At 38.7% G+C, this 26,350-nt stretch overlaps 1 protein-coding gene across 6 annotated transcripts in view; it reads left to right on the top strand.

Annotated features, from left to right (window-relative positions):
• LOC127085955 (uncharacterized) overlaps window positions 1-26,350 on the top strand; it is a 68,294-nt gene that overhangs the window by 8,001 nt on the left and 33,943 nt on the right. The window contains exon 1 of one of the 6 annotated variants that reach the window (XR_007789348.1): window positions 21,497-21,603. The exons of 4 other annotated variants lie outside the window; for them this stretch is intronic. The gene's annotated coding sequence lies outside the window, so the exon portion shown is untranslated. Of the gene's footprint in view, window positions 1-21,496; window positions 21,604-26,350 lie in introns of those variants that run through there. One more of the 6 variants, XR_007789352.1, reaches the window with a different exon arrangement.

The raw sequence follows: 26,350 nt of genomic DNA, 5'->3' as shown, positions 1-26,350 counted from the left end.
CTGTTATGCTTTGCCTTTTATATGATCTGCTAATCAAGTTTGTTAATCACAATTAAGCAATGCAAGTGTAATTAATGAAAACCAAGTGTTTATGCAAATTGGCCAATGCACCTCATGTGTGGAAAAGCAATGGAACAGTGCACGATTTCTGTGTTAATTCACTTGAAAAACCAATTTGGAGCCAAATGCAAATGATGGAATGTGTGGATAATGCATAATTTTTGAATTTAAACTTTCCCTCCAAAATTCAAATGAAAAGTCAAATATTTTTGTGATGGAAATGCATGGCTTATGATATGTGAATTGGATAGTTCATGTCAAGAGAGAAATGTTGCAAAAAGAACCACTTCATTTGGCCTTATGGTTCAAAAGTTATGCATGTTTGAAGTTCAAATTCACTTGGCCATGTTTTGATCATAATTCCTTAACCATACATGAGAAATTCATGATCTTGGACTTTCTGGAAAGGAGAGAACAAGATCTTCAACTTTCATGTTGGACAAAATTTCATTTGAAGCTTTCTTGATGATGTAAACTTGAGAAGAAGACCTTTCCATTTTTGGCAATTTCAAATTACAAGTCACTTACTATTTTTGGAAACTTTTCATCTGACCTCAAATTCTTCATTGTTGATGTTTGGAATGTCAAATGAAACTTGTATGGACATGAATGAGGCCTCTCTAACCATCTCCCACCATCAAATCCATGACTGAATGCACAGTTGACTTGTGTTGACTTTTCTAGGGTTTTAGTTGACCTGACCATGCTCAGATGAAATTCAAGCCTCTACCACTTGGGATCTTGATTCAAAATGATACCATGGTTCATATGAAGTCTTGTGAATGATAAATGGTGCCCAAATTCTCAAGAATGACCACCATCTATTGCTCAATGAATGCCTTTGACTGTCTTGACCTAAGATTGCTTCATCTGCAAGTGACAAGGTTAGATGACATATTTTTGTACTTTTGGTTAGTAAACAAATGAAAAGCAATGATATACATATGCCAAACATGCTTGGTGATCAAGAACCACTCTCAAAAGACAACCCACCCACAGGGAAGGAAGCAAGGTGCACAAAGATCCTTGAGGCAATGATATGATATGATATGATGCCATGAGGGATCTTAGGGACAAAATTGGGGTCTTACAGATGCCCCTATTTAAGGTCATTCTAGCCGGAGAAGTGAAGTTTAGAAATCTTCATCTCGACGCGGTAGAATGGGCTTAAATAACAGTAATGAGATAAATTTTGGTCCCTAAGAGACCTCATGATGCAAATGTATGCATGTAAAAGAAAACGACCCCTGTGGGGATACTGGTCCACAAAAGAAGGAAAGACAATCCATCAGAGTAATACACTCACTAGGAACAGAGACTCTAACAAGACTCTCACGGGGACTCTTATTGGGGATAGAAAGAAAAAGCATGCGTGGGCAGGACACGACTCTGAATTAGGGGACAAACTGACACTGTGTGAATGAGACACGACTGGACTAGAGACCTCACTGGGAAGTGAAGGACTCAAACTGGGGAAAAGAAGAAAATCCCAAAGGGAAACACCTCCAATGGAAAGACTCAATCTGACTCAAGCTATCCACAAAGGATACTTCGGATAAAAATCCGGACTCGGACCAGGAAAAGATTCACAAAGAACCTCCCTGCCGGGGAAAAATGCCTATATTGGGGAAAACGCCAATACAGCAAAGGGTAAAATCACAACAAGAATTCCAACGGGAAATGTCTAACAAAGAGACTCTCCTGGGGAAAAGCAACAAGATGAGGTGTTACCGGTATAAGGGTAACAAAACTCAGAAAGAATGAATATCTAAAACCGGTATAAGGGTGAGAGACATCAATCAATCCAAACATCTGAGAAAAACCTGCAAAAGGTACAGCAACTCAGGGAAATCTGACTCCACAGGGGACCAGGGTCATAATAGGGAGCAGAAAGGAAGGAGCACCAAGGATACCGGTTACTGGGTATAAAATAGGTGACCGACCAAAACGTGAATTGGTTTTTACTGCCAAAACACTCATCATCCAAAAGGAGGGCTTGAAAAAGCAAATCGACTTACAGGATGGACATTCGAATCCACAACGGGAAGACGAATCTTACTCAATTGGGGACACAAACCCAAAGAGCACATGAGATATAATATCCATTACCGTCAGAACGTGGATAAAATACTCGCATAAGATATATTATCTATTACCGTCAGAACGTAGATAATACACTCGCATGGAAGGAAACACCAGGGATACCGGTTACTGGGTATATAATAGGTGACCTACCGAAAACGTGGATTGGTTTTATACTGCCAAAACACTCATCATCCGAAAGGATGGATATTCGATTCTACAAAGAATACGAATCTTACTCTACTGGGGAAAATCAACAAAGGACTCCAACCAAAGAGCGCATGAGATATATTATTCATTACCGTCAGAACGTGAATAATATCCTCGAAAGGAAGAGACACCAAAGATACCGGTTACTGGGTATATAATAGGTAACTAACCAAAGAGAGAGACAATCGATACCAAGCATACGGGTAAACGAAAGACAACTCAAAGGGATAAATTGCAAGCATCCGGCAATTATCCAAGAACAAAGAACATTCGATTCCGCAAAAGGAATAGCGAATCTTACTCGATCGGGGAAACACAACAAGTTTCGACTGAAGAGTGCATGAGATATATTATCCATTACCGTCAGAACGTGGATAACATACTCGCATGGAAGATTATCCACAACCGGTTACTGGGTTAATAAAGGATAAATCAACCGAACAGAAAGGCATCGGGATACCAAAACTAGGTATATAATGATGACCGATCAAAGGGAGCAACAACATTACCAACAAAAGGGTAAATGAAAGAAGACCCGCTGGGGATGAATTGTATAAACACAATTATCCACAAGGACTTACTGGAGACTTCAAACGGGATAACATTGCAAGCATACGGCAATGATCCAGAAGACTATTGGGGATATAATTGCTAGCAACCGACAATTATCCACAAGCAAGGAAGGAATATCAACATCGAACATCAGATGAAGATAACCACAAAGAGTAACCATCATCGGTTAAGATGAACAACAAAGTTAACTCTGTAAAGGGGAGGGATTAGGGTTTACAACTACTGAATACGGGGTAGAAAACCAACAATCTCTGACTGAGGAAACAAGAGGTTTAACACTACTGACTACCGGGTAGAAAACCAAAGACTCGGCTGGGGATAGGATTGCTGGCATACGGCAATCATCCACACGAAAGCACAGACTCCGTTGGGGATAAAACCACAACAGCACAAAATCCACCGTCGACCAGAACGAACCGCAAAGGTTACTTCTGCTAGGGGAAAAGAGATAGGACTTACAACTACCGAATACGGGGTAGTAGCCATCAACTCTGATGAGGGATAAACAAGTAGGGTTTACATCCACCGAATAATACTGGGTAGAAAACCAACAACTCCGCGTGGGGAACAAAAGAATCACAAATCCGCACGGGAAACAAAATAGGGTTTATAACGAACCACCCACTCTTGCCGAGGAATAAAAGGTATATAACCACAAATTCCGCCAAGAAGGCAAGAACATAGGACTTACAACTACCGGTATAAGGGTAGAGGCCAACAACTCCGCTGGGGATAAAAAGAATTATTGCCGGTTGCTGGGCAATTCATTCATTTATTCCACAGGGAAGTACAAGAAACAGTTGACAAGTAGCCAATTCGAGGTCAAACCGAAAGGCAAACTGGATCAAGACCCGTCCTAATGAGGATATAACTCAAATAGGAACATCCATCCCAATACATGTGTTGGGAGGAAACAGAAGAAACCGTCATCCACGAGGATATATCTCAGTGGGGAACTACAGAAGGAAAGACAGACACTTTCTGCTTATGGGGCTGACTCTATGTTGAGAGATTAGACACCCGACATCTGCTTGGGAAGATCTAATGAAGAGATCTATATTACCAATAGCAGAGAACAACAAACAAAAGATATATGGCAAACAATGCAACATGAATATCTGAATGTTTATGAATATGCATGAATATGCGTAACTTATGTTTGATGAATGTTGACAAAACAGACATATCTAACACAAACAGGTCCAGGAATCAAACGCCCGGTACTATACTTCCAGGGAAAAAACCAACTGGAAAGCCAATCTGCTGGAGATCCATGCTAAAAATCCAATATCTGCGGGGAGGCAAAAGATCAGAGATATCAGGAAATCACAAAAATCTCTGAGTGATGGCTCAACAAACATCCCATCTAGGGCACAGAAAGTCCACAACAAGCATAAACAGCCACAAAGACAAATCTGTTGGGTAAACGGAGAAATCCCGAGATATCTGCAAGGGGGTTCTCAGTATCAACTGAGAAACAAAAGTTCACTGCACAAGTGAGAACTGTTATGAAAGCAACTCCGAATAACTCCGCTGGGGAACAACCCACTGAGGGAGAACAGCTCACACAAGTAGATTCTGCAACAAGTCACTCTACTTGGGGAGAACACACATAGACACTCCATCGGGGATACACCCACTGAAGGAAAAATAGACCACACAAGTAGATTCTGCAACAAGCCACTCTACTGAGGATCAAAAACAATCAGGAAATCAGCCTAATCCCAGGATGACAGATCACCAACCGACCCTACTGGGGATCCAAAAGAGCTTTCAATAGGCAGAAACTGCCACAACATCAACTCTGCGGACTAAGCTGAGGAAAATGGATGAAGCACTGGGGTATCAACCCAATCAATCACTGAATCTTCCAAAGAAAACATCCATGCTGGGGAGAGACTACTGCTGGAGAAGAAAACTAGGTCTTCAACAACATTTGCTTGGGGAACAAACCCCAACAAAAGCTTTGCTTGGGGAACAACCCCAACAACAATCTGGAGAAGGAGGACACAACCAAGCCAGGAATATGAACAAATGTCCTACCTGTTGGAAATCATGCCACCCTCGGGAGAGCACTGAGAAGTTCTTAAGTATCCTTTCATCATTGTGAATATTCACTTTGTTTAAAACAACAAAATTTGGAAAAATTTATTTGTTTAAAACAATGACATTTTATCAATTAAAACAATGCAAAACATTTGTTGAATTGAAACAAATAAGAGTGCAAATAATTGGATAACAGCTCAAATTTATTTGATGGAATGGTAGCCTGCAAATGGCAAGACTCCATAGATCTGTACAAATTTGAAATCAATGGTATATATTGGAAGAGGGCTACATTGAACATAATGATCCTTTCTCTACCAATTTGAATCTCGATGTATTCGAAGCTTCAGTTGACGATGAATCGAGAATCTCTGACGATCAGACGGCTGTGGAACAGAAAGTCTTATCAGGATGCGGTTACTTGCCAAATCCCTAATTTTTGCCTAGATTGCCCCAGGGTGAGGTACTCAATCTAGCGGGATGCAAATTTTTTTTTTATGTCTCTAACTTTTGCCTGGATCGCCCTTGCGGGTTCTCCACCGAGACGCTCATTTTTGCCTAAGCCGCCCTTTCGGGTTTTCAACTTAGCGAGCTATTCTGTTTTTCTTTTGCATACACTCTTTTTTTAGGCAAAGTATTTCTTGACTGCATCTGAATTCACAGGACGAGTGAAATCCTCCCCATCCGTTGTTGTAAGCATCAAAGCACCGCCTGAAAAGGCTCTCTTAACAACATATGGACCCTCGTAGTTTGGAGTCCACTTGCCCCTGGAATCGGGCGCGAAAGACAAGACTTTCTTGAGCACGAGGTCACCTTCTCGGAACACACGAGGCTTGACCTTCTTATCGAATGCTTTCTTCATTCTCTGCTGATATAACTGACCATGACACATGGCAGTCAATCGTTTCTCTTCAATCAAATTCAACTGGTCATAACGACTTTGAATCCATTCAGCATCAGTCAACTTGGCTTCCATCAAGACTCGCATTGATGGGATCTCCACCTCTACTGGGAGAACAGCCTCCATGCCGTAAACAAGAGAGAAAGGGGTTGCCCCTGTTGAAGTGCGTACAGATGTACGATAACCATGCAAAGCAAATGGCAGCATCTCATGCCAATCTTTGTACGTGACTGTCATCTTCTGGATAATCTTCTTGATATTCTTATTAGCCGCTTCAACAGCCCCATTCATCTTAGGTCTGTAAGGAGAGGAATTATGGTGTGCAATCTTGAATTCAGCGCACAACTCATCCATCATCTTATTATTCAGATTAGATCCATTATCAGTAATGATCTTATCTGGCACACCATAACGACAAATCAGTTGATTCTTGATAAACTTCACAACCACCTGCCTGGTCACATTCGCATACGATGCGATCTTAACCCATTTGGTGAAGTAATCAATTGCTACGAGAATAAACCTGTGCCCATTGGACGCTTTCGGTTCAATCATGCCAATCATGTCAATTCCCCACATAGAGAAAGGCCATGGTGATGAAATCACATTCAGAAGTGTCGGAGGAATATGAATCTTATCTGCATAAATCTGACACTTGTGGCATTTCTTCACATACTTGCAGCAGTCAGACTCCATTGTCAGCCAATAATAGCCTGCTCTCAACATCTTTCTAGCCATGGCATGTCCATTGGAATGAGTACCAAATGAACCCTCATGGACCTCAGTCATCAACAGGTTTGCTTCGTGTCTATCCACGCATCTAAGCAAAACCATGTCAAAATTTCTCTTATACAGTACTTCACCACTGAGGTAGAAACTGCCTGACAACCTTCTCAAAGTTTTCCTATCTTTCACAGATGCCCCAGGCGGGTAGACCTGGTTCTGGAGGAAATTCTTGATATCAAAATACCAAGGCTTTTCATCTTTCACTTCTTCAACTGCAAATATGTGAGTTGGTCTATCCAAGCGCATCACGGCGATATTGGGAACTTCATTCCAATACTTTACGACAATCATTGAAGCCAGCGTAGCAAGAGCATCTGCCATCCGATTATCCTCTCGAGGAATATGATGAAAGTCAACTTCTGTAAAGAAAGTTGAAATCCTTCTTGCATAATCTCTGTATGGAATGAGACCAGGCTGATTTGTCTCCCATTCACCTTTGATCTGATTAACAACGAGGGCCGAATCACCATACACATCAAGATGCTTGATTCTCAAATCAATACATTCTTCCAGTCCCATAATGCAGGCTTCGTACTCCGCCATATTATTCGTGCATTTGAAAGTTAGCCTTGCTGTAAACGGAATATGAGTACCTTGAGGAGTAATGATTACTGCCCCAATTCCATTTCCATACTGATTTACAGCGCCATCAAACACCATCGTCCATCTGGAACCAGGTTTCGGACCTTCATCAAGTGTAGGCTCATCACAATCTTTCATTTTCAAGTACAGAATCTCCTCATCAGGGAAGTCATACTTAACAGACTGATGATCTTCAATCGGCTGGTGCGCTAAATGGTCAGCCAAGATACTACCTTTGATAGCTTTCTGAGCTCGATACTCAATATCATATTCAGACAACAACATCTGCCAACGGGCAATCCTCCCGGTTAAAGCAGGCTTCTCGAAGATATACTTAATTGGATCAATTCTAGATATCAACCAAGTTGTATGATTTATCATGTACTGGCGCAAACGCTTAGCAGCCCAAGCCAAAGCACAGCACGTCTTCTCAAGCATTGAGTACCGAGACTCACAATCAGTAAACTTATTACTGAGGTAGTATATAGCAGATTCTTTCTTCCCAGATTCATCTTGCTGACCGAGTACACAACCCATCGAGTCCTCAAGAACAGTCAAATACATAATCAGAGGTCTTCCTTCCACAGGCGGGGACAAAATCGGAGGTTCAGACAGATACTCCTTGATACTGTCGAAAGCTTTCTGACAATCCTCGGTCCAATCATGAGACTGATCTTTTCGGAGGAGCTTGAATATCGGCGCACATGTGGCAGTCATGTGGGATATAAACCTGGAAATGTAGTTCAAGCGGCCAAGAAAACCTCGGACTTGCTTCTCAGTTTTGGGCGCAGGCATTTCTTGTATTGCTTTGACCTTGGCAGGATCAACCTCAATACCTCTCTCGCTGACAATAAAACCCAATAACTTGCCGGAACGGACTCCAAATGTACATTTGTTCGGATTCAGGCGAAGTCTAAACTTCCTCAAACGCTGAAAAAGCTTCAACAAATGCTCAACATGTTCAACTTCCGTTCGGGACTTAGCAATCATATCATCAACATAGACTTCTATCTCCTTGTGCATCATATCATGAAACAAGGTAGTCATAGCTCGTTGATACGTGGCTCCGGCGTTCTTCAAATCGAAGGGCATCACTCGATAACAGAATGTTCCCCAAGGTGTGATGAATGTTGTCTTCTCCATATCCTCGGGTGCCATCTTGATTTGATTATATCCGGAAAATCCGTCCATAAAGGAAAAGACTTTGAATTTGGCTGTATTGTCTACCAACATATCAATGTGTGGTAGAGGAAAATCATCTTTCGAACTAGCTTTATTCAAATCTCTGTAATCAACACACATACGGACTTTTCCGTCCTTCTTAGGCACAGGCACAATATTGGCCACCCACTGAGGATATGTAGAAGTCACCAGAAACCCCGCATCAATTTGCTTCTGAACTTCCTCTTTGATCTTCACTGCCATATCTGGATGAGTTCTTCTGAGCTTCTGCTTCACAGACACGCACTCAGGCTTCAAAGGCAGGAAATGTTGCACAATATCTGTATCTAAACCCGGCATGTCTTCATACGACCAAGCAAAGATATCGGAATATTCTCGTAGCAAACTGATCAACCCCTTCTTGACAGACTCTTCAAGAAGTGCCCCAATCTTAATCAGACGAACACAATCCTCAGACCCCAAGTTGACTGTTTCCAAGTCTTCGAGATGCGGCTGAATGATCTTCTTCTCGTGCTCAAGGAGACGGGTAATCTCATCAGGAATCCCTTCAATATCATCTTCCTCTGCCTCGAATACAGGGAATTCAAAATTGGGAGATGGCGTTGGATCATTATGTTCAATGGGTTTTAGAATCAACCTGCATAATGATTTTGGTTAATGAAAAACTTTAGAATTTAAACAAGCAAACCATTATGCAGATGAAAAGGATTGCTTTTATTCTTGTTTTTAGGGTTTTTTGTGATCACTGATTTCATGCAAAAGCAAAAAAATGAAAACAAAAGGAAAAACAAATGTTTAATAATGCATTAATTGAATGAAAATATCATTGTATATATGCTGCCAACAATGTCATCACTTCTCCTTTTGGCATGGGAGAAGGGTTTTGAACAAAGTGAATCATTACTCTGATCTATGGATAACTGTAGGAACATCTACAGCGACCCAATTGTGACAGATCCCACCAGGTATGATGAAGTTGCTCAAGTCCTCTACATCCTCTTCCAAGATAGCAGCAGCTTCTTCAGATTGATCAGCATGGATGAAACCTGCACTCTTAAACAGACCGTGCTCGTTGAATGCCCCAGAACAATAGCCAATCCCAGCCCGGGATTTATTGTCTTCAAGCTCGATCATCTTCCCTAATCCAGCAACTGCACCACATTCAATGGCCAGTTTCGCATCACGGTAGGAAGCAAACGAAGGAGACTTCTTCTCAATTGGTTCATCAATAGATAAAGCTTAGAAAGGGGTTCCAACTTCATCCTCAGCGTCAATATAGGAGAAGGAAGACAAGTGGCTAACCAGGAGAGCCTTTTCTCCCCCTACCACGACCAGTTTCTTATTCTTCACGAATTTCAGCTTCTGGTGTAGGGTGGATGTCACGGCGCCAGCCTCGTGAATCCATGGTCTGCCAAGGAGACAGCTATATGATGGGTGGATATCCATAACCTGGAAGGTAACCTAGAAATCGCTTGGTCCAATTTTGATTGGGAGATCAACTTCCTCAATCACGGTCTTACGCGACCCATCAAAAGCTTTCACAACAACACCACTCTGCCTCATGGGAGGCCCTTGATATGACAACTTTGAGAGCGTGGTTTTTGGAAATACATTCAGAGATGATCCGGTGTCCACCAGCACGTTGGACATGGCATCAGTCTTGCAGTTCATAGAAATATGTAGAGCCATGTTGTGGTCTCTTCCCTCCTTAGGGAGATCAGCGTCACAGAAACTCAAAGTGTTGCAAGCAGTGATGTTTGCAACGATACTGTCAAACTGTTCTATGGTGACATCATGATCAACATAGGCCAGATCCAAAACTTTATGCAGAGACTCCCTATGGGGTTCTGAATTCAGCAGCAAAGATAAAACGGAGATTTTGGACGGCGTTTGTAGAAGCTGGTCTACAACGTTGTATTCACTCTTTTTGATGAGCCTCAGCATCTCATCACACTCTTCATTCACAATGCCACTAGGGCCAACAGAAGAAGCAGGAGTCTTTTGTACAGAGGAGGGTTTGGCAACAGCAAGTGCCGGATTCTGAACATTCACAGCAGTCCCAACCGGGCGCTCAGCGGAATCAGAAACAACATGAGGCCTTAGGGGTGCAGAAAACACACGACCACTACGGGTCAACCCACTCACGTCAGCAATATTGGTAACAGAAGTTGAAGGCAACGGCACCTCTTTCCCATCTTCCACAGCAACGGGATTGTACCTGAAAGGGATAGCTTTATCCGAAGAATAAGGCACAGGGCCTACAGGCTTGATTATTAGAGAAGGAGAGACCTTCGGCTTGCTACCATCATATCGGATGACAACAGGCTCAGGCAGCTTGAACACAGGAGAGATAACATCGACTTCTGGTTCATCTTCATCAACATTTCGGTTCTGAAGAATCTCTATGATACCTTCATCCAACAGCTCTTGAAGCTCTCTTCGCACTTGGCGACACCCCAGTCTATTAACAGAACAGATGCGGCATTTGTCATGGTCATGCTCCATATGACTGTACTGACACAGTAAACGATGCAACTCGACCAATGACCGTCGAATATGGCTTACATATTTGACTTTGTACTTCCCAGGGCACCCCTGGACCATATTCGCTGATTTCCCATGCTCGGGCAATGGGTTCTTTGTAACATTGGGGCCTGAGTCCTCGAAGCTCAGAATGCCGCATCTCATAAGGTCTTGAACCTTAGTCTTCAATGGAAAGCAGTTCTCTATGTTATGCCCCGGAGCACCGGAGTGATAAACACAGTGTTGGTCTGGCTTATACCACCATTGCGGGTTCGCAGGCACAGCTGGAGGATCCCTGGGAGTAACCAGCTTCCTTTCCAACAAGGAAGGATACAATTCAGCGTATGACATAGGAATGGGATTGAAACTGATCTTCTTCCTATCATAATTCAAATTGGCCTGATTACTGGTACTGCCACGAGGCTGGTAAGCCTGTTGCTGTGGACGATGTTGCTGTTGATACTGAGGTTGTTGCTGATGCTGATGCTGATTAGGCTGCTGATATTGAGCATTATCTCTGAAGACAGGTGATATATGAGCCACCTGGTGCTGATTACTGGTACGACGTACTGGCTTCCTCTGAACAGAGGGTCTTCTTGGTTTAGCATGGGACTACACAGCATGTGCCTCCCCATCTTTCTTCTTAAACGCCCCATACCGTTTAGAAGAGCTCTCATCTTTTGACAAACGTCCTTCACGGACTCCTTCCTCCAGACGCATCCCCATGTTCACCATCTCGGTGAAATCAGAGGGAGCACTTGCAACCATCCGCTCATAATAGAATGAGCTAAGAGTCTTCAAAAAGATCTTAGTCATTTCTTTCTCTTCCAGCGGAGGAGTGATCTGAGCTGCCAGCTCTCGCCACCTCTGGGCGTACTCCTTAAATGTCTCTTTATCCTTCTGAGACATAGCCCTGAGTTGATCACGGTCAGGCGCCATATCAACATTATACTTGTATTGCTTGACGAAAGCTTCACCAAGATCATTGAAGGATCGGATGTTTGCACTATCAAGGCTCATATACCAGCGAAGAGCCGCACCGGACAAACTATCCTGGAAGTAATGAATCAGAAGTTGATCATTATCAGTTTGCGTAGACATTTTCCTGGCATACATGACCAGGTGAGCGAGAGGACAGGTGTTCCCATTATACTTTTCAAAGTCAGGCACTTTGAACTTGATTGGAATCTTTGCACCGGGAACAAGGCAAAGCTCAGCAGCAGACTTGCCAAACAGATCTTTCCCTCGGAGGGTCTTCAATTCCTTACGCAGCTCAAGGAATTGATCTTTCATCGCTTCCATCTTCTCATTGACATCTGGGCCCTCAGACGGCTCAGAATGATAGATGGTGTCGTCTACCCTAGGCATGGTATGCACGACAGGAGGAGGAGCAACAAGGACCGGGCTAGATGCCGACACAGAAGCAAAAGTTGGAGCAGGAATATCTGGCATGAAACCCGGAGGCATACCCTAGGGAAACCCGGCTGGCATGGCATTCGGCACGAAATGAGCACTAACAGCTGGCACAGTCGGAGCAACGGCTTCAGATATAACCGTCCTCTGGGGAGGAGTTGCAGGAGTTGGAGAAAGTTGATTCTGAGCAGACAGAAACTGCTCCATCAGAGCACTCAGACGAGCGACCTCTTCCTTCAATTCTCTGTTCTCTTGTTCAAGTTGACCCATCACTCTAGCAGAATTGGCTCTGGTATAGTACCGGTGAGTCAGCTTGTCTTCAAAATAAATGAAGAGCACAGAGTTAGGCCACAGACAAGAAGACCAGAACAAGATACCTGCTTATGTAAAATGATGCATGTAATGCTCGTGCATATGCTTTATTTTATTTTCAAGGAACCTTTTAGGGCATTATTTGCAATTTTGAATATTTAAGCATTTAATATCATATGGAAAATATCTCATCAAATATATTTGGAACAAAGAAGTACATCATTTTTGATCATTACAAAGGGAAAAGGAAAATAAACATCCTATGGATCCCTAGAAGCTCGGGATGCTGGAAGACGAGATGCACACAACTTCTTGATCTCTCTCTCATAGGCTGCTTCCATATCCGCTTTCTCCTTTGCAAGTCGATCATACTTCCTCTTCCAGAACTTGGAAGACTGAGGGAGCAGAGAAGTCCAAGTATCATTCGGATCGTCGATCACCTGATGCTCGAGAAACTCAATCAGAGCGTCCTTTTCCTTAAGCTGGTGAAGCAACTCCTCTCTTTCACGGATCCAAGCACGTGAAAGGTCTTCTTCTCTCAACTCCTCTACATCTTGGGTGGGAAGGGTTGAAGGCCCAGCCACATCCAACGGTGTAGGTCTCGGATGATCATACAGCATAAGGTACACAACAGCTCTCTGTCTGACCCAAGAGGTATACGGCTCCAAAGCAATGCAGTTCTTCGGACCCAACTCATTCCTACCCTTCTTATGAATATGGCGCCAAGCGCGGACCATCCTGGCTTTCAGGCCTTGGGGATCTTTACCCTCCTGAAAGAACACACCTTCTAACAGAATGTTATGAGGTTTATCCTTTAGGGGGAACCCAAGCTGACGACGTGCTATGATAGGATTGTAGCTGATCCCTCCACATGTACCAAGAAGAGGCACATTAGGGAATTCACCACAGTAATCAATAATCTGCACAGTATCATACACGCGATCATACCAAGAGATATCATCATTAGTGAGAGACATGAGTCTCTGAGACCACCGTAGACATCCCTTGTTCTCCTTGAAAGCAACCGTCTGTGGTAAGTGAGAAATAAACCACTTATACAGCAGAGGCAAACAGCACACAATAACTCATCCACCCTTTTCATTCCTCAGATGCAAAGAGACATAGGCATCACCCAACAGAGTCGGAACGAGATTAAGAACTGAAAAGATCCTAATGGCGTTCGCATCCACAAATTTGTCGATGTTGGGGAACAACACCAACCCATAGATGAGCAGCACAAATAAAGCCTCAAAGGCATCCTCACTCATGGCCTTCCCATAGATGGTAGCTTGAGTGACGGGGAACTCGGACGGAAGACCCTGAATTCCACCTTTGACAGTCAGATTAGCTTTAATCGAGTCTTCATCTATGTGCAACAAGTTCGCAATCTCTCGAGCAGTCGGAATACTCTCTAAGCCACTGAACGGCACCTGATCCAGAATCGGGATCCCAATAAGATGAGCATACTCCTCCAAGGTAGGCAACAACTGGAAGTCCGGAAAAGAGAAGCAATGATACAGAGGATCATAAAACTGCGCCAAAGTACTCATCAGTCCCTCATCAACCTGAGTAGTCAACAGAGGCAGAAGCTTCCCATACCGAGCTTTGAAACCCAAGGGATCTAATACATAAGATGTCAGATTCCTTAACTCTTTCACATCGGGCTGTCTAAAGCTGTACTTCTTTGTATGCCTTTTCGGTCTTTCCATGTCTGAAAATTTTGCAAATAAACCCTTTAAGTTCCTTGAAAATTTTCTCTTTCTGATGACATGAATGCAGATGAATGCATGAATGCAACAATCACACTCAAGGATCAAGCAAGTCACACCAGACAAAGGTCATGGGAAAGCTCATAGTATCCCTAATATCAATCATCCATTTTGGTGGATTATGGTTTTCACCTTATCAACACCCAAGTTCCATTGATATTAACGGTACATGAACCGGCTCAAACATCCTTAATATCAACCATCCGTTTTGGTGGATTTAGGTTTTACACCTTATCGACACCCAAGTTCCATTGATATTAAGGTTGTCTGAACGACTCAACCATGAATCACGGGTTTGCTGAGAGTCACGAGCATGGAGTCTCGGTTAAGAACCACCCAAAGGGAGTGTACTAGGGTTTAAACCTGCCAAACATGTTCTACCAGAGGTTCCCATAATCATCGTCCCATCTTTCGAATATTATCGGAGGAACGAATACTCGTATTCCAAAAATATTCTCAAGAGAGACTCTTATGAGTGTAGTATCGCGTAACAATCGCATCAGATCTGACATCTGAACGACCTCCGCACTACGTCCTAAAATAGGCCAAGATGGGCTTGGTAAACTAAGGTCCTTGGCTTCTAAGGCACATGATTGAAAGAATAATGCCTAACCACAAATAACTTGTGTGACATTATTAATCCAACATGACCTCCACCAAGTGAATGGACTCGCAAGTCAACTAGCTAAGGAATACTCCACACCAGTCGACAAGACTATGCCATTCTCCTATCCTAAGGTGCACTCGAGTTCGGGTATAGAACTCATCTCACAGAGATCACCAAAGCAAACAGCAATTGTATATCAAGCAATTCAAACATTACAATCAATACAATTATCCCAAATTGTACAAAAATACGTCACATAACACATAACAATATATCACACAACAAGGGTGAAAAGTAGGCAATACCACCAAGGAACATGTCCCCAGCAGAGTCGCCACTTTTCTGTAGCGGTGTATTCGTCACTTTATGATTTATTGATTAAACCAAAAGCAAAGCATACAAGGAATCGAGTCGCCACCGCACTTTTATTTATCCGAAGGAATGGCTAAAAAGCGAACAAAAGCCTAAGAAGTTTTACACATAGAAAACTAATGAAAAGATCAGAGAATCTGGGTAAGGGGTAAATTACACAATGGGAAGGTGTTAGGCACCCAAAACGTCCTAGGTACTCCTAGGGAGCCCTTTTCACACTTGTTGTATAAAAAAAGTTTATTTGTTTATGACATATTGTGCAAACATGATTGGGAAGATGAGAAAAGAATGTACAAGTTATTATTTTTGTGTTTGAACGGATGAACCCGTTGCCTACGTACCTTTCCATGGAAGGTAAGGATCAAAACACCGTAGTTCGGCTAAAAGATTTCCAAAATATGAGTGGGTTCATTTTAAACAAAAGCCCTAAGGTCTTTCGTTATCCACGGGATAAAACTCAACCTTATACAAACAACAAGTCCACCATGTGAGAAAAGCTTCAACTTGCTAGTGAGGGACCATGCCCTATAATAAGCAAGGAAGTCTTACAATTCAATCACTAAGGACAAAGAGGTGAGATTAACATCAACCAACTAGGATAAATCAAACCTATGGCTAATGTATGAAAACTTATCAAGATGGGACAAAGCCACAAAACAATTGAATGAGTGGAAGTTAATTGATCATGAATATTCACAAAATATGGTCAAAGTATTATTAGAATTCAATTCAAAGAAGTATTATGAAAATGAAGTTTGAAAAGTCAAGAACTTAAGGTCCAGGTTTCTAATTTGAAAAGACATGAAGATGTTTGCACAACATTTATTTCAAGTTTTAAAAGTCAACAAGTGAAAAGGGATTATAACAAAAAGGGTGTGGTGAAGGAGTGTAAAACTTCTTAGAGGTTCACCTCTTGAAATCATATAGAAGATGATTCAAGTGATTCCTTAGGAATAGGCAATGAGCAATAGTAAATAAACAAGCAAGTGGATACCGGATGCCAATCAATGGACTTAAACCAATCTCACAAACAAAGATGGATACCGGATACCAATCAATGGATTTACACCAATCTCCTAAAACAAACATGGATATCAGATGCCAATATATGGACTTACTCCAATCTCCAAAGAACCAAAACAAACATGGATATCAGATGCCAATATATGGACTTACTCCAATCTCCCAAGGCAAAGGTGGATACCGGATACCAATCAATGGATTTACACCAATCTCCTAAAATAAACAAGGATACCAGATGCCAATCAATGGACTTACACTAATCTCCCAAGGCAAAACAAAACATGGATATCAGATGCCAATCTATCTGGACTTATTCCAATCTCCACAGGATGATCATAGGAATACAAATGCCAACAACATGGACTTACAATTGAATCCTCACATACAACAAACAACAAAAGCAATAAGCAAAGAGGATACAAGTTGCCAATAAATGGTCTTACACTCAATCCCTTCCAAATCATAGGAACAATGGCCAATACATGGACTTACAATTGATTCCTCAATGGACAAACAAAAATGTCACAAAGATATGAACAATGATCATGCAACAATGAACAATTAATGATGATAAATGCACAAGGCACACAAGCAAACATGTACAGATGAATCAATCAATCAAGCAAGCAAGTCAAATAGCACACATTATACACAAGCAATTAGGCTCAAACAAGGTTAGACTTTAAAGTCAACTGGAATGGGGTAAGTTGTGCTCTTAACCTTAACATTGAGAGTTAAGGTGAAGCAGATGAAAAGGAGATGAGGGGTGTGCCTCATAGCTCTTATCCTTGGCCTGGGAGAGCTTTGAATAATAGAAGGTGTGGGAGTTCAGAAAGTTGGAACTTTCTTCACAAGTGAATGACTCTATAGATCTTTGGTTAATATCCACAATGCATCAACATGTTATGTGAGCAAAGGGATGACACACTGGATAGCAGGAGATGGATTACACATCTCTTTTATCTGCCAATTGCCTTATCAAAGGACTTTTCCTGCTTGGCACAAAGATAAACAAACACAAGCATTGCCTCTTAAGGAGGACTTCAGACAGGTGCCTACCAAGTAACAGTAGGTCTTCCAGACTACATGAAGAAGAGAAATTATACCTAATTGGTTAAGCAACCAAGCAAAAGCAAGTTCAAAATGAACTTAAGCAACTAATGTACCTGTAGAAACATCAAACATATTAGTATACTATACAGACAAACAACCAACAGTTAATGCAACAGATAACCAATATACACAATGTGTAAGCCACAAGTCAAACTCAAGAGAGTCAACATCAACCTACAAAACACACATTAGTAATCAAAAGCAAATATCAAATGCTCTCAAGATGAGGCATCATCAATTGTGTAACTTGAATGTGTAACCTGAAACAAAGCTTCAAACATGAGAGGCAAACCACTAGGTCAAAGCCTAGGGTCAAAGATGAAGAAAAAATTTAAAACAGAAGCTAAAAATTAACATGAATCAACTTCAATCAACTAAAAAACTAATCCAAAAGGTCTCATGTCCATAGCATCAACCAAATTCATTTCACAAATCAACTAAGGCAAGGCATGCAAGTTGGAACCACATTGAAGCAACAGAATGAACAAATACACATTAATTCAAAAATGGTTCAATTAATTCCAAGACAAATCATGGCTAAACAGAACACATAACATGACAATCACACCAAAAATCAACGCATTTGGACAAGCTTAAGTATGGCAAAGAAATTCCATAAGGCAAGGTAGGCACAAACAAGCTCAAAGGAGACACAAATTGGTACATCAACTTAAGGCAATCCTAAAACAGAAATGACAAATGGTAAAGACCTCAAACCAAAGCCATAATAAACTTCAATATGTCTATAAACAATGTTCAAAATTCCACATTCATAGGATACACAACCAGCATTTCCCAAATCATTGAAGTTCAACACTCTTCAAAAGTTCACAAATGGTCAACCAGCAAGAAAAATACCAAACAAATCAGAAATGAATACAAAAATTCCACAAACATTCATGATCAACCATAACATCCATAATATGTATCATGCAAAAAATCAGAGCATTTGGAGTTCATTTGGCATGGCAAAGAAAATTCACAAGTTGAGAAAGCAAAGGTGTGACACACATTGTCACACCTACATTAACCAGATCATATCTCAACAACCATAAATGCTAAAAATGCAAACTCAACACCAAAATGACCAGCAAGATGTCTAGTTTAAGCATACCAAATTTCAAAAGCATTGGATTAAAACTCATCATTTCACAAAGCATATGGCAGGCAAGGTCCAAAAAGCACATGCATACACAAACCCTAAGCCAAAACATTTTCAGCCGTGCACAATTTCTGGAAAAATATCCAAAAAATACTAGACATGATGAGGATCAAGATGCAAAAAACCACACATTAATTGGATGAATATTTATGGAGTTATGAATTTTTGAAAGTGGAAGAAAAATAAAAAAAAACATATGAAAGCATGGTTCATGAATGGATGGAATACATGAAATAATACAAAAGGCCTTTTGGAAAAGTACATCAGCAAGATTCGAACCGAGCGCTTATTTGAACTAGCGCGCCAGTTAAGTGAAACGCACCGTTTCACTTAACTGATGTGGCACATGCAAGCGCTATCATCCAATCAAATGGCCACGCACACGCTGACTTGGACCACTGCATGATCACTAACATGAAATCACATGCAATACAGGCGCTAACAAGATCAAACAGAAATCTGGACAGAAAACCCTAGCTCATTCATACGCCTTCATCATGTTCATCATCCTCAAGAACAAACATCCACAGAAATTCAAAATACACATATCATTGGACTCATCTTCCATCATACATCACAGATCAATGCTTAATTTAATCTAATTCTACATGTATCAAGCAAATCGAACACAATAAGTTTCACATGCCAAACTTCAAATCACCATAACTATCACAATACTGCATAGAAATTAATGATCTAAAGCTCAATGTACTCAGTGATGAAGGATCTACAACATGCACATAACTATTTCAAGAATTAAAGCATTCGAAATCTGACCTTGTTGAAGAGGCAGAAGTGAAATTGTTGCTTTCAGGCCATGCTAAGCTCAAACAGATGCTCCTCAATGCTTAGATGAATGAATGGATGAGGAATGATAGCTTAATCTTGCACGATCTTGCTTGAATCTCCAACTGCCATTGATGAGTGTGAGCTTCAACAGTCCTCAAATCTGCATGAAATCCTTCGAATCCTGCTTCCAAAATGCTCAATTATGCTTATGGATGATGAACAAATCAAGAACAAGGCAAGGTGTATGAAGAAAATTGAAGAAAAAGTGAGAGAACCAAGTGAAGAAAATTTTCAGATCTGAGAATTATGAAGTGTTGATGATGAATTCTGTTATGCTTTGCCTTTTATATGATCTGCTAATCAAGTTTGTTAATCACAATTAAGCAATGCAAGTGTAATTAATGAAAACCAAGTGTTTATGCAAATTGGCCAATGCACCTCATGTGTGGAAAAGCAATGGAACAGTGCACGATTTCTGTTTTAATTCACTTGAAAAACCAATTTGGAGCCAAATGCAAATGATGGAATATGTGGATAATGCATAATTTTTGAATTTAAACTTTCCCTCCAAAATTCAAATGAAAAGTCAAATATTTTTGTGATGGAAATGCATGGCTTATGATATGTGAATTGGATAGTGCATGTCAAGAGAGAAATGTTGCAAAAAGAACCACTTCATTTGGCCTTATGGTTCAAAAGTTATGCATGTTTGAAGTTCAAATTCACTTGGCCATGTTTTGATCATAATTCCTTAACCATACATGAGAAATTCATGATCTTGGACTTTCTGGAAAGGGGAGAACAAGATCTTCAACTTTCATGTTGGACAAAATTTCATTTGAAGCTTTCTTGATGATGTAAACTTGAGGAGAAGACCTTTCCATTTTTGGCAATTTCAAATTACAGGTCACTTACTATTTTTGGAAACTTTTCATCTGACCTCAAATTCTTCATTGTTGATGTTTGGAATGTCAAATGAGACTTGTATGGACATGAATGAGGCCTCTCTAACCATCTCCCACCATCAAATCCATGACTGAATGCACAGTTGACTTATGTTGACTTTTCTAGGGTTTTAGTTGACCTGACCATGCTCAGATGAAATTCAAGCCTCTACCACTTGGGATCTTGATTCAAAATGATACCATGGTTCATATGAACTCTTGTGAATGATCAATGGTGCCCAAATTCTCAAGAATGGCCACCATCTATTGCTCAATGAATGCCTTTGACTGTCTTGACCTAAGATTGCTTCATCTGCAAGTGACAAGGTTAGATGACATATTTTTGTACTTTTGGTTAGTAAACAAATGAAAAGCAATGATATACATATGCCAAACATGTTTGGTGATCAAGAACCACTCTCAAAAGACAACCCACCCACAGGGAAGGAAGCAAGGTGCACAAAGATCCTTGAGGCAATGATATGATATGATATGATGCCATGAGGGATCTTAGGGACAAAATTGGGGTCTTACAGTAACTAGTAGATATTACATTAAATATTACTAATTGACCTACTATTTTCTTATTTAAAATTAATTTGTAAAATAACTATTGTAATTAATATTTTTATTTTATTATTGAACTAGTGATCAATATTCAATAAATACTCGATGAATATTTGTAGGTACAGAAACATATGGTGACCCTAGTACCATTTTGGATCTTACATAAAATATGGTCATAGTAAAACCACGAAGATTTAAAAACAAGGACAATTCTTATTTCAATTAATTAATATATTTCTACCATTAATATTACTTATTAATTATATTTGAATAATTAACATAATTTTCTCTTAATTTTTAAATTCTATTAATATTTCTATTCAATTGTGTTTGACATGTACATCTTTAAAAAGTCTTATAATATAATAAATCTTCAAACATATGATTATCAACTTTGAATGAAATTTAATAAAATAAAATAATAATAATTTTTATTTCCATTTAATTTTTTTCCTATATAATGCATATCATTTTAGTCTTGTAACACACAAGAAAATATAAAGTGAAATCCAACAAAATGACTTCTCAAAGCTGTCAATCTTCTTATCTTTTTGGTGTTTTATGTATTATTTTGATTTTGAATTCAGGTAAAGGGAGGAATTTTTTCTATATCTCTTTTAATACATTTTTATTTTGATGAAACAATTTACGTTTAAATTTAAGATTTTTATTATTTGTATCCTTAGAATTTTTGTTCATAGAGAGAAAAACATTAGCTTTAGTTGTTAGATATACACGATTCACCAACTTTTTATAAAGTAATAATAATATTGTGGGCCAAATTTGAAAAATATAAAGAAAAAACCTTGTGTGCATAATAACTTATACATTTTTTTTTGTTTCAGGATCTGTTACTAGTTTGGACACTCCAGCTACGATAGATTGCCCTTAGGGAAGAAATTGACCACCAGCAGCATGTTGCGTAAATACTTGTAATTAAAATTATGGTACATAATGCCTTAGGAAGGGATTTCAAAAAGGTGGACAATGTTGGTTTCCGGGTGGTCAAGATAATTGTTGTTTTTTTATTTAAGAAGCTACGGTGTATCACTCATATCACTGGAAAATAAAAGATGCACCTTAATTTGTGTTTGAAAATTAGAAGTTGTAAGGAGTTTTTGTAATATTGGAAATCTGTAAACCTCAATTATCCATAAATTCACTTTAAAATAAAAATAAATTCTCACCAAGAATCTATGTTACAAATTATTGCCATATTTCTTGGATGATATGAAATATATGAACTCGTCGTAGATTAAAAAGACATTGATAAGGATTGCTAGTGGTTACAAATGTCATAATAGTTTAATACTAAATATTGAGAAGGATCCAAAACATATCTAATCAAAATTTCATACCCAATAAATAAGTGTTGATGAAAAAAATATAATCTAATTCTAACAGAGGAATTTTTTGTTTGTTAAAAATGTTGTATTTTCTATGTGTTTAGCTGTAAATCAGTCGTTCGAGATAGGATTAAACTAAGAGTTGGATGAGAGATGGTGAATATCGTATTACGTGATGGACTACCCTATTGGTTAGTACCACAAGATAGTAACTTAATCAATATGATTAAGATTACATGATACTAGTAGTGTTGTAGGGAAAAGCCATATTAATTATGTTTGATGTAGGAAAATCGTGAACATTCATGTTAATTTATATGCTTATATTCGTGTTGATTATTGACAATCAGAAAGGTTCTTGAAGACCTTTCAATTAACTGACTATAAAACATATAGGGGATTGAAATGTCTAACTACATACACTAGGTATATAACTTAAAATGGTGTCGGAATGTCACAAAGTTGTAGTAGGATATCAAAGATCTCATAAACTAGACTCGAATGTCAGGGACCGTTGCAGTTAGGGTCTACAGGGTTATATATGGGTGTATGGGATAACATGTCCATCTCAATAGCGTAAGTGGTTCATGTGACTACCTTAGTCACGATGTATAGTTCTGGCTCTATACACGGATATCACAAGATATAGTTCTCATGAGATAGATTTGGATGATATATGATCCATGCGCTACTCCGGATAATTGACTACTATATTTGTGGTCCATGGCCTATAAGTATAGGAGTTTGTTGAACTCTTGGTTGTATACTCAATGTAGAAATTTATAAATGCTCAAGGTCATATTTGTGCACTAAGAGAGACTCATTCTAGATGTTATGCTTATAGGAGGACCCTAGTTGGTCATGAGCCATATGAGTCATATATAGACTAGTACAGTTTTTGACACTTCGTTTGACTTGTTAGTGTTTTAGTTGGCCACAATACATAAATGTTTGAGTAGGGCTTTAAGTAACACCAAAGCATATCTATCGGCTTGGATAACTGATTATCCAATTATCAATTCGAGAACCACGAAAGGATAAGTATATTATTTTAGTATGTAAATCTTGTGTGTTTGACTAGATGTATAATGCCAATGAGATGATTGTGAGGTTTATAGTCAAAACTCATTCGTGTGGGATTGGGTTGAGATATCCTAATGGACTTTTCAAGTAGACCATGACCTGGGTAGAAGGATAGTCATAGATTCAATTGTTTATATCAGAAACCTACTAACATTAGCATCTCATCCCATGTTATTGTGTTATTTTTGATTTAGTAGGTAATTGGTTCGGACTCGCAACTATGGACTTGGAATCGAGGATACGATGGAGTGTCTATCTTTAATGTTAAAGATTTTGTTCACTCATTGATGTATTATTTATCCTAATTTTATTTTTGTGAAAATTTTAATCTGACCCACTTCTATATATTTGAATTGATGTTTCCCGTACCAATTATTAATACCACTGGTTATTAATCTAGACATGTAACTAGTAGATAGTACATTAAATATTACTAATTGACCTACTATTTTCTTATTTAAATGTTATTTTATAAAATGATTATTGTAATTAATATTTTTATTTTATTATTGAACTAGTGATCAATATTCAATAAATACTCAATGAATATTTGTAGGTACAGAAACATATGGTGACCCTAGTTTTAACTTTGAATCTTATATAAAATATTGTCATAGTAAAACCAAGAAGTTTTAAAAACAAGGACAATTCATATTTCAAATAATTATTATATTTCTACCATTAATATTACTTATTAAATATATTTGAATAATTAACATAATTTTATCTTAATTTTTAAATTTTATTAATATTTCTATTCAATTGTTTTTGACATGTACATCATTAAAAAGTCTTATAATATAATAAATCTTCAAACATAGGATTATTAACTTTGAATGAAATTTTATAAAATAATAATAATTTTTATTTCCATTTAAAAGTAAATTTTAGTATATATAATGCATAGCATTTTAGTCTTGTAACACACAAGAAAATATAAAGTGAAATCCAACAAAATGACTTCTCAAAGTTGTCACTCTTCTTATCTTTTCGGTGTTTGATGTATTAATTTGATTTTGAATTCAGGTAAAGGGATGAGTTTTTTCTATGTCTCTTTTAATACATTTTTAGTTTGATGAAACAATTTACGTTTAAATTTAAGAATTTTTATTATTTGTATCCTTAGAATTTTTTTCATAGAGAGAAAAACATTAGCTTTAGTTGTTAGATCTACATGATTCACCAACTTTTTATGAAGTAATAATAATATCGGCTGCAAAATTTGAAAAATATAAAGAAACAACTTTGTGTGCATCATAACTTATACTTTTTTTTTGTTTCAGGATCTGTTACTAGTTTGGACACTCCAACTACACTAGATTGCCCTTATGGAAGAAATGGACCACTAGCAGCATGTTGCGTAGATACTTGTAATTCGAATTGTGGGACAGAATGTCTTAGAAAGGGATTTCAAAAAGGTGGACAATGTTGGTTTCCGGGTGGTCAAGATAATTGTTGTTGTTTTATTTAAGAAGCTATGGTGTATCATTCATATCACTGAAAAATAAAAGTTGCACCTTAATTTGTGTTTGAAAATTAGAAGCTAGAAGGAGTTTTTGTAATGTTGGAAATCTGTAAACCTCAATTATCGATAAATTCACTTTAAAATGAAAATAAATTCTCACCAACAATCTATGTTACAAATTAGTGCCATATTTCTTGGATGATATGAAATATATGAACTCGTCATAGATTAAAAAAACATTGATAAGGATTGCTAGTGTTTACAATTGTCATAATAGTTTAATATTAAACATTGAGAAGGATCCAAAACTTATCTAATCAAAACTTTCATACCCAATAAATAATTGTCGATGAAAAAAATATAATCTAATTTTGACAGAGGCATATTTTGTGTGTTATAAATGTTGTATTTTCTATGCGTTTAGGTGTAAATCAGTCGTTCGAGATAGAATTAAACTAAGAGTTGGATGAGAGATGGTGAATATCGTATTACGTGATGGACTATCCTATTGGTTAGTAGCACAAGATAGTAACATAATCAATATGATTAAGGTTACATGATACTAGTAGTGTTGCAGGGAACAGATAGATAAATTATGTTTGAGGTAGGAAAATCATGAACATCCAAAGTTATTTTATACGCTTATATTCGTGTTGATTACTGATGACCAGAAAGGCTTGTGAAGACCTTTCAATTAACTAACTATAAAACATCTAGGGGATTGAGATGTCTAACTGCATACACTAGGTTTATATCCCAAAGTGGTTATGGAATCTCACAAAATTTAGTAGAATGTCGAAGATCTCATAAACTAAACTCGAATGTGGGGGCCGTCGCAGTTAGGGTCTGCAGGGTTATTTATAGGTGTATGGGATAACATGTCCATCTCAATAGTGTATGTGGATCATGTGACTATCCTAGTCACGATGTATAGTTTTGGCTCTATACATGGATATCACGAGATATAGTTCTCATGAGATAGTTTATGATGATATGTGATCCATACGCTACTCCGGATAGTTGACTATTATATTTGTGGTCAATGGCCTATAAGTAGAGAAGTTTGTTGAACTCCTGATTCGATACTGAGCGTATAAATTTATAAATGCTTCAGTTTATACGGGTGGCAGTAGAAGAGAGTAAATCTAGATGATATGCTTATAGGAGGACCCTTGTTGGTCATGAGCCATATGCGTCATATATAGACTGGTACGGTTGTTGACACTTTGTTTGATTTGTTAGTGTTTTAGTTGGTCACAATACATAAACGCCTGAGTCGGGATTTACGTAACACCAAAGCATACCTATCGGCTTGGATAACAGATTATCTACATATCAGTTGGAGAACCGTGGTAGGATAAGTATATTATTTCAGTATGTGAATCTTGAGTGTTTAAATAGATGTACAACGCCAATGAGATGATCGTGAGGTGTATAGTT

The sequence above is a fragment of the Lathyrus oleraceus genome, chromosome 5 (assembly GCF_024323335.1).
Source record: "Lathyrus oleraceus cultivar Zhongwan6 chromosome 5, CAAS_Psat_ZW6_1.0, whole genome shotgun sequence".
Classification (NCBI taxonomy): Eukaryota; Viridiplantae; Streptophyta; class Magnoliopsida; order Fabales; family Fabaceae; genus Lathyrus; species Lathyrus oleraceus.
Note: the sequence above shows the minus strand (reverse complement) of the source record. Positions and strands in the feature narration are given on the sequence as shown.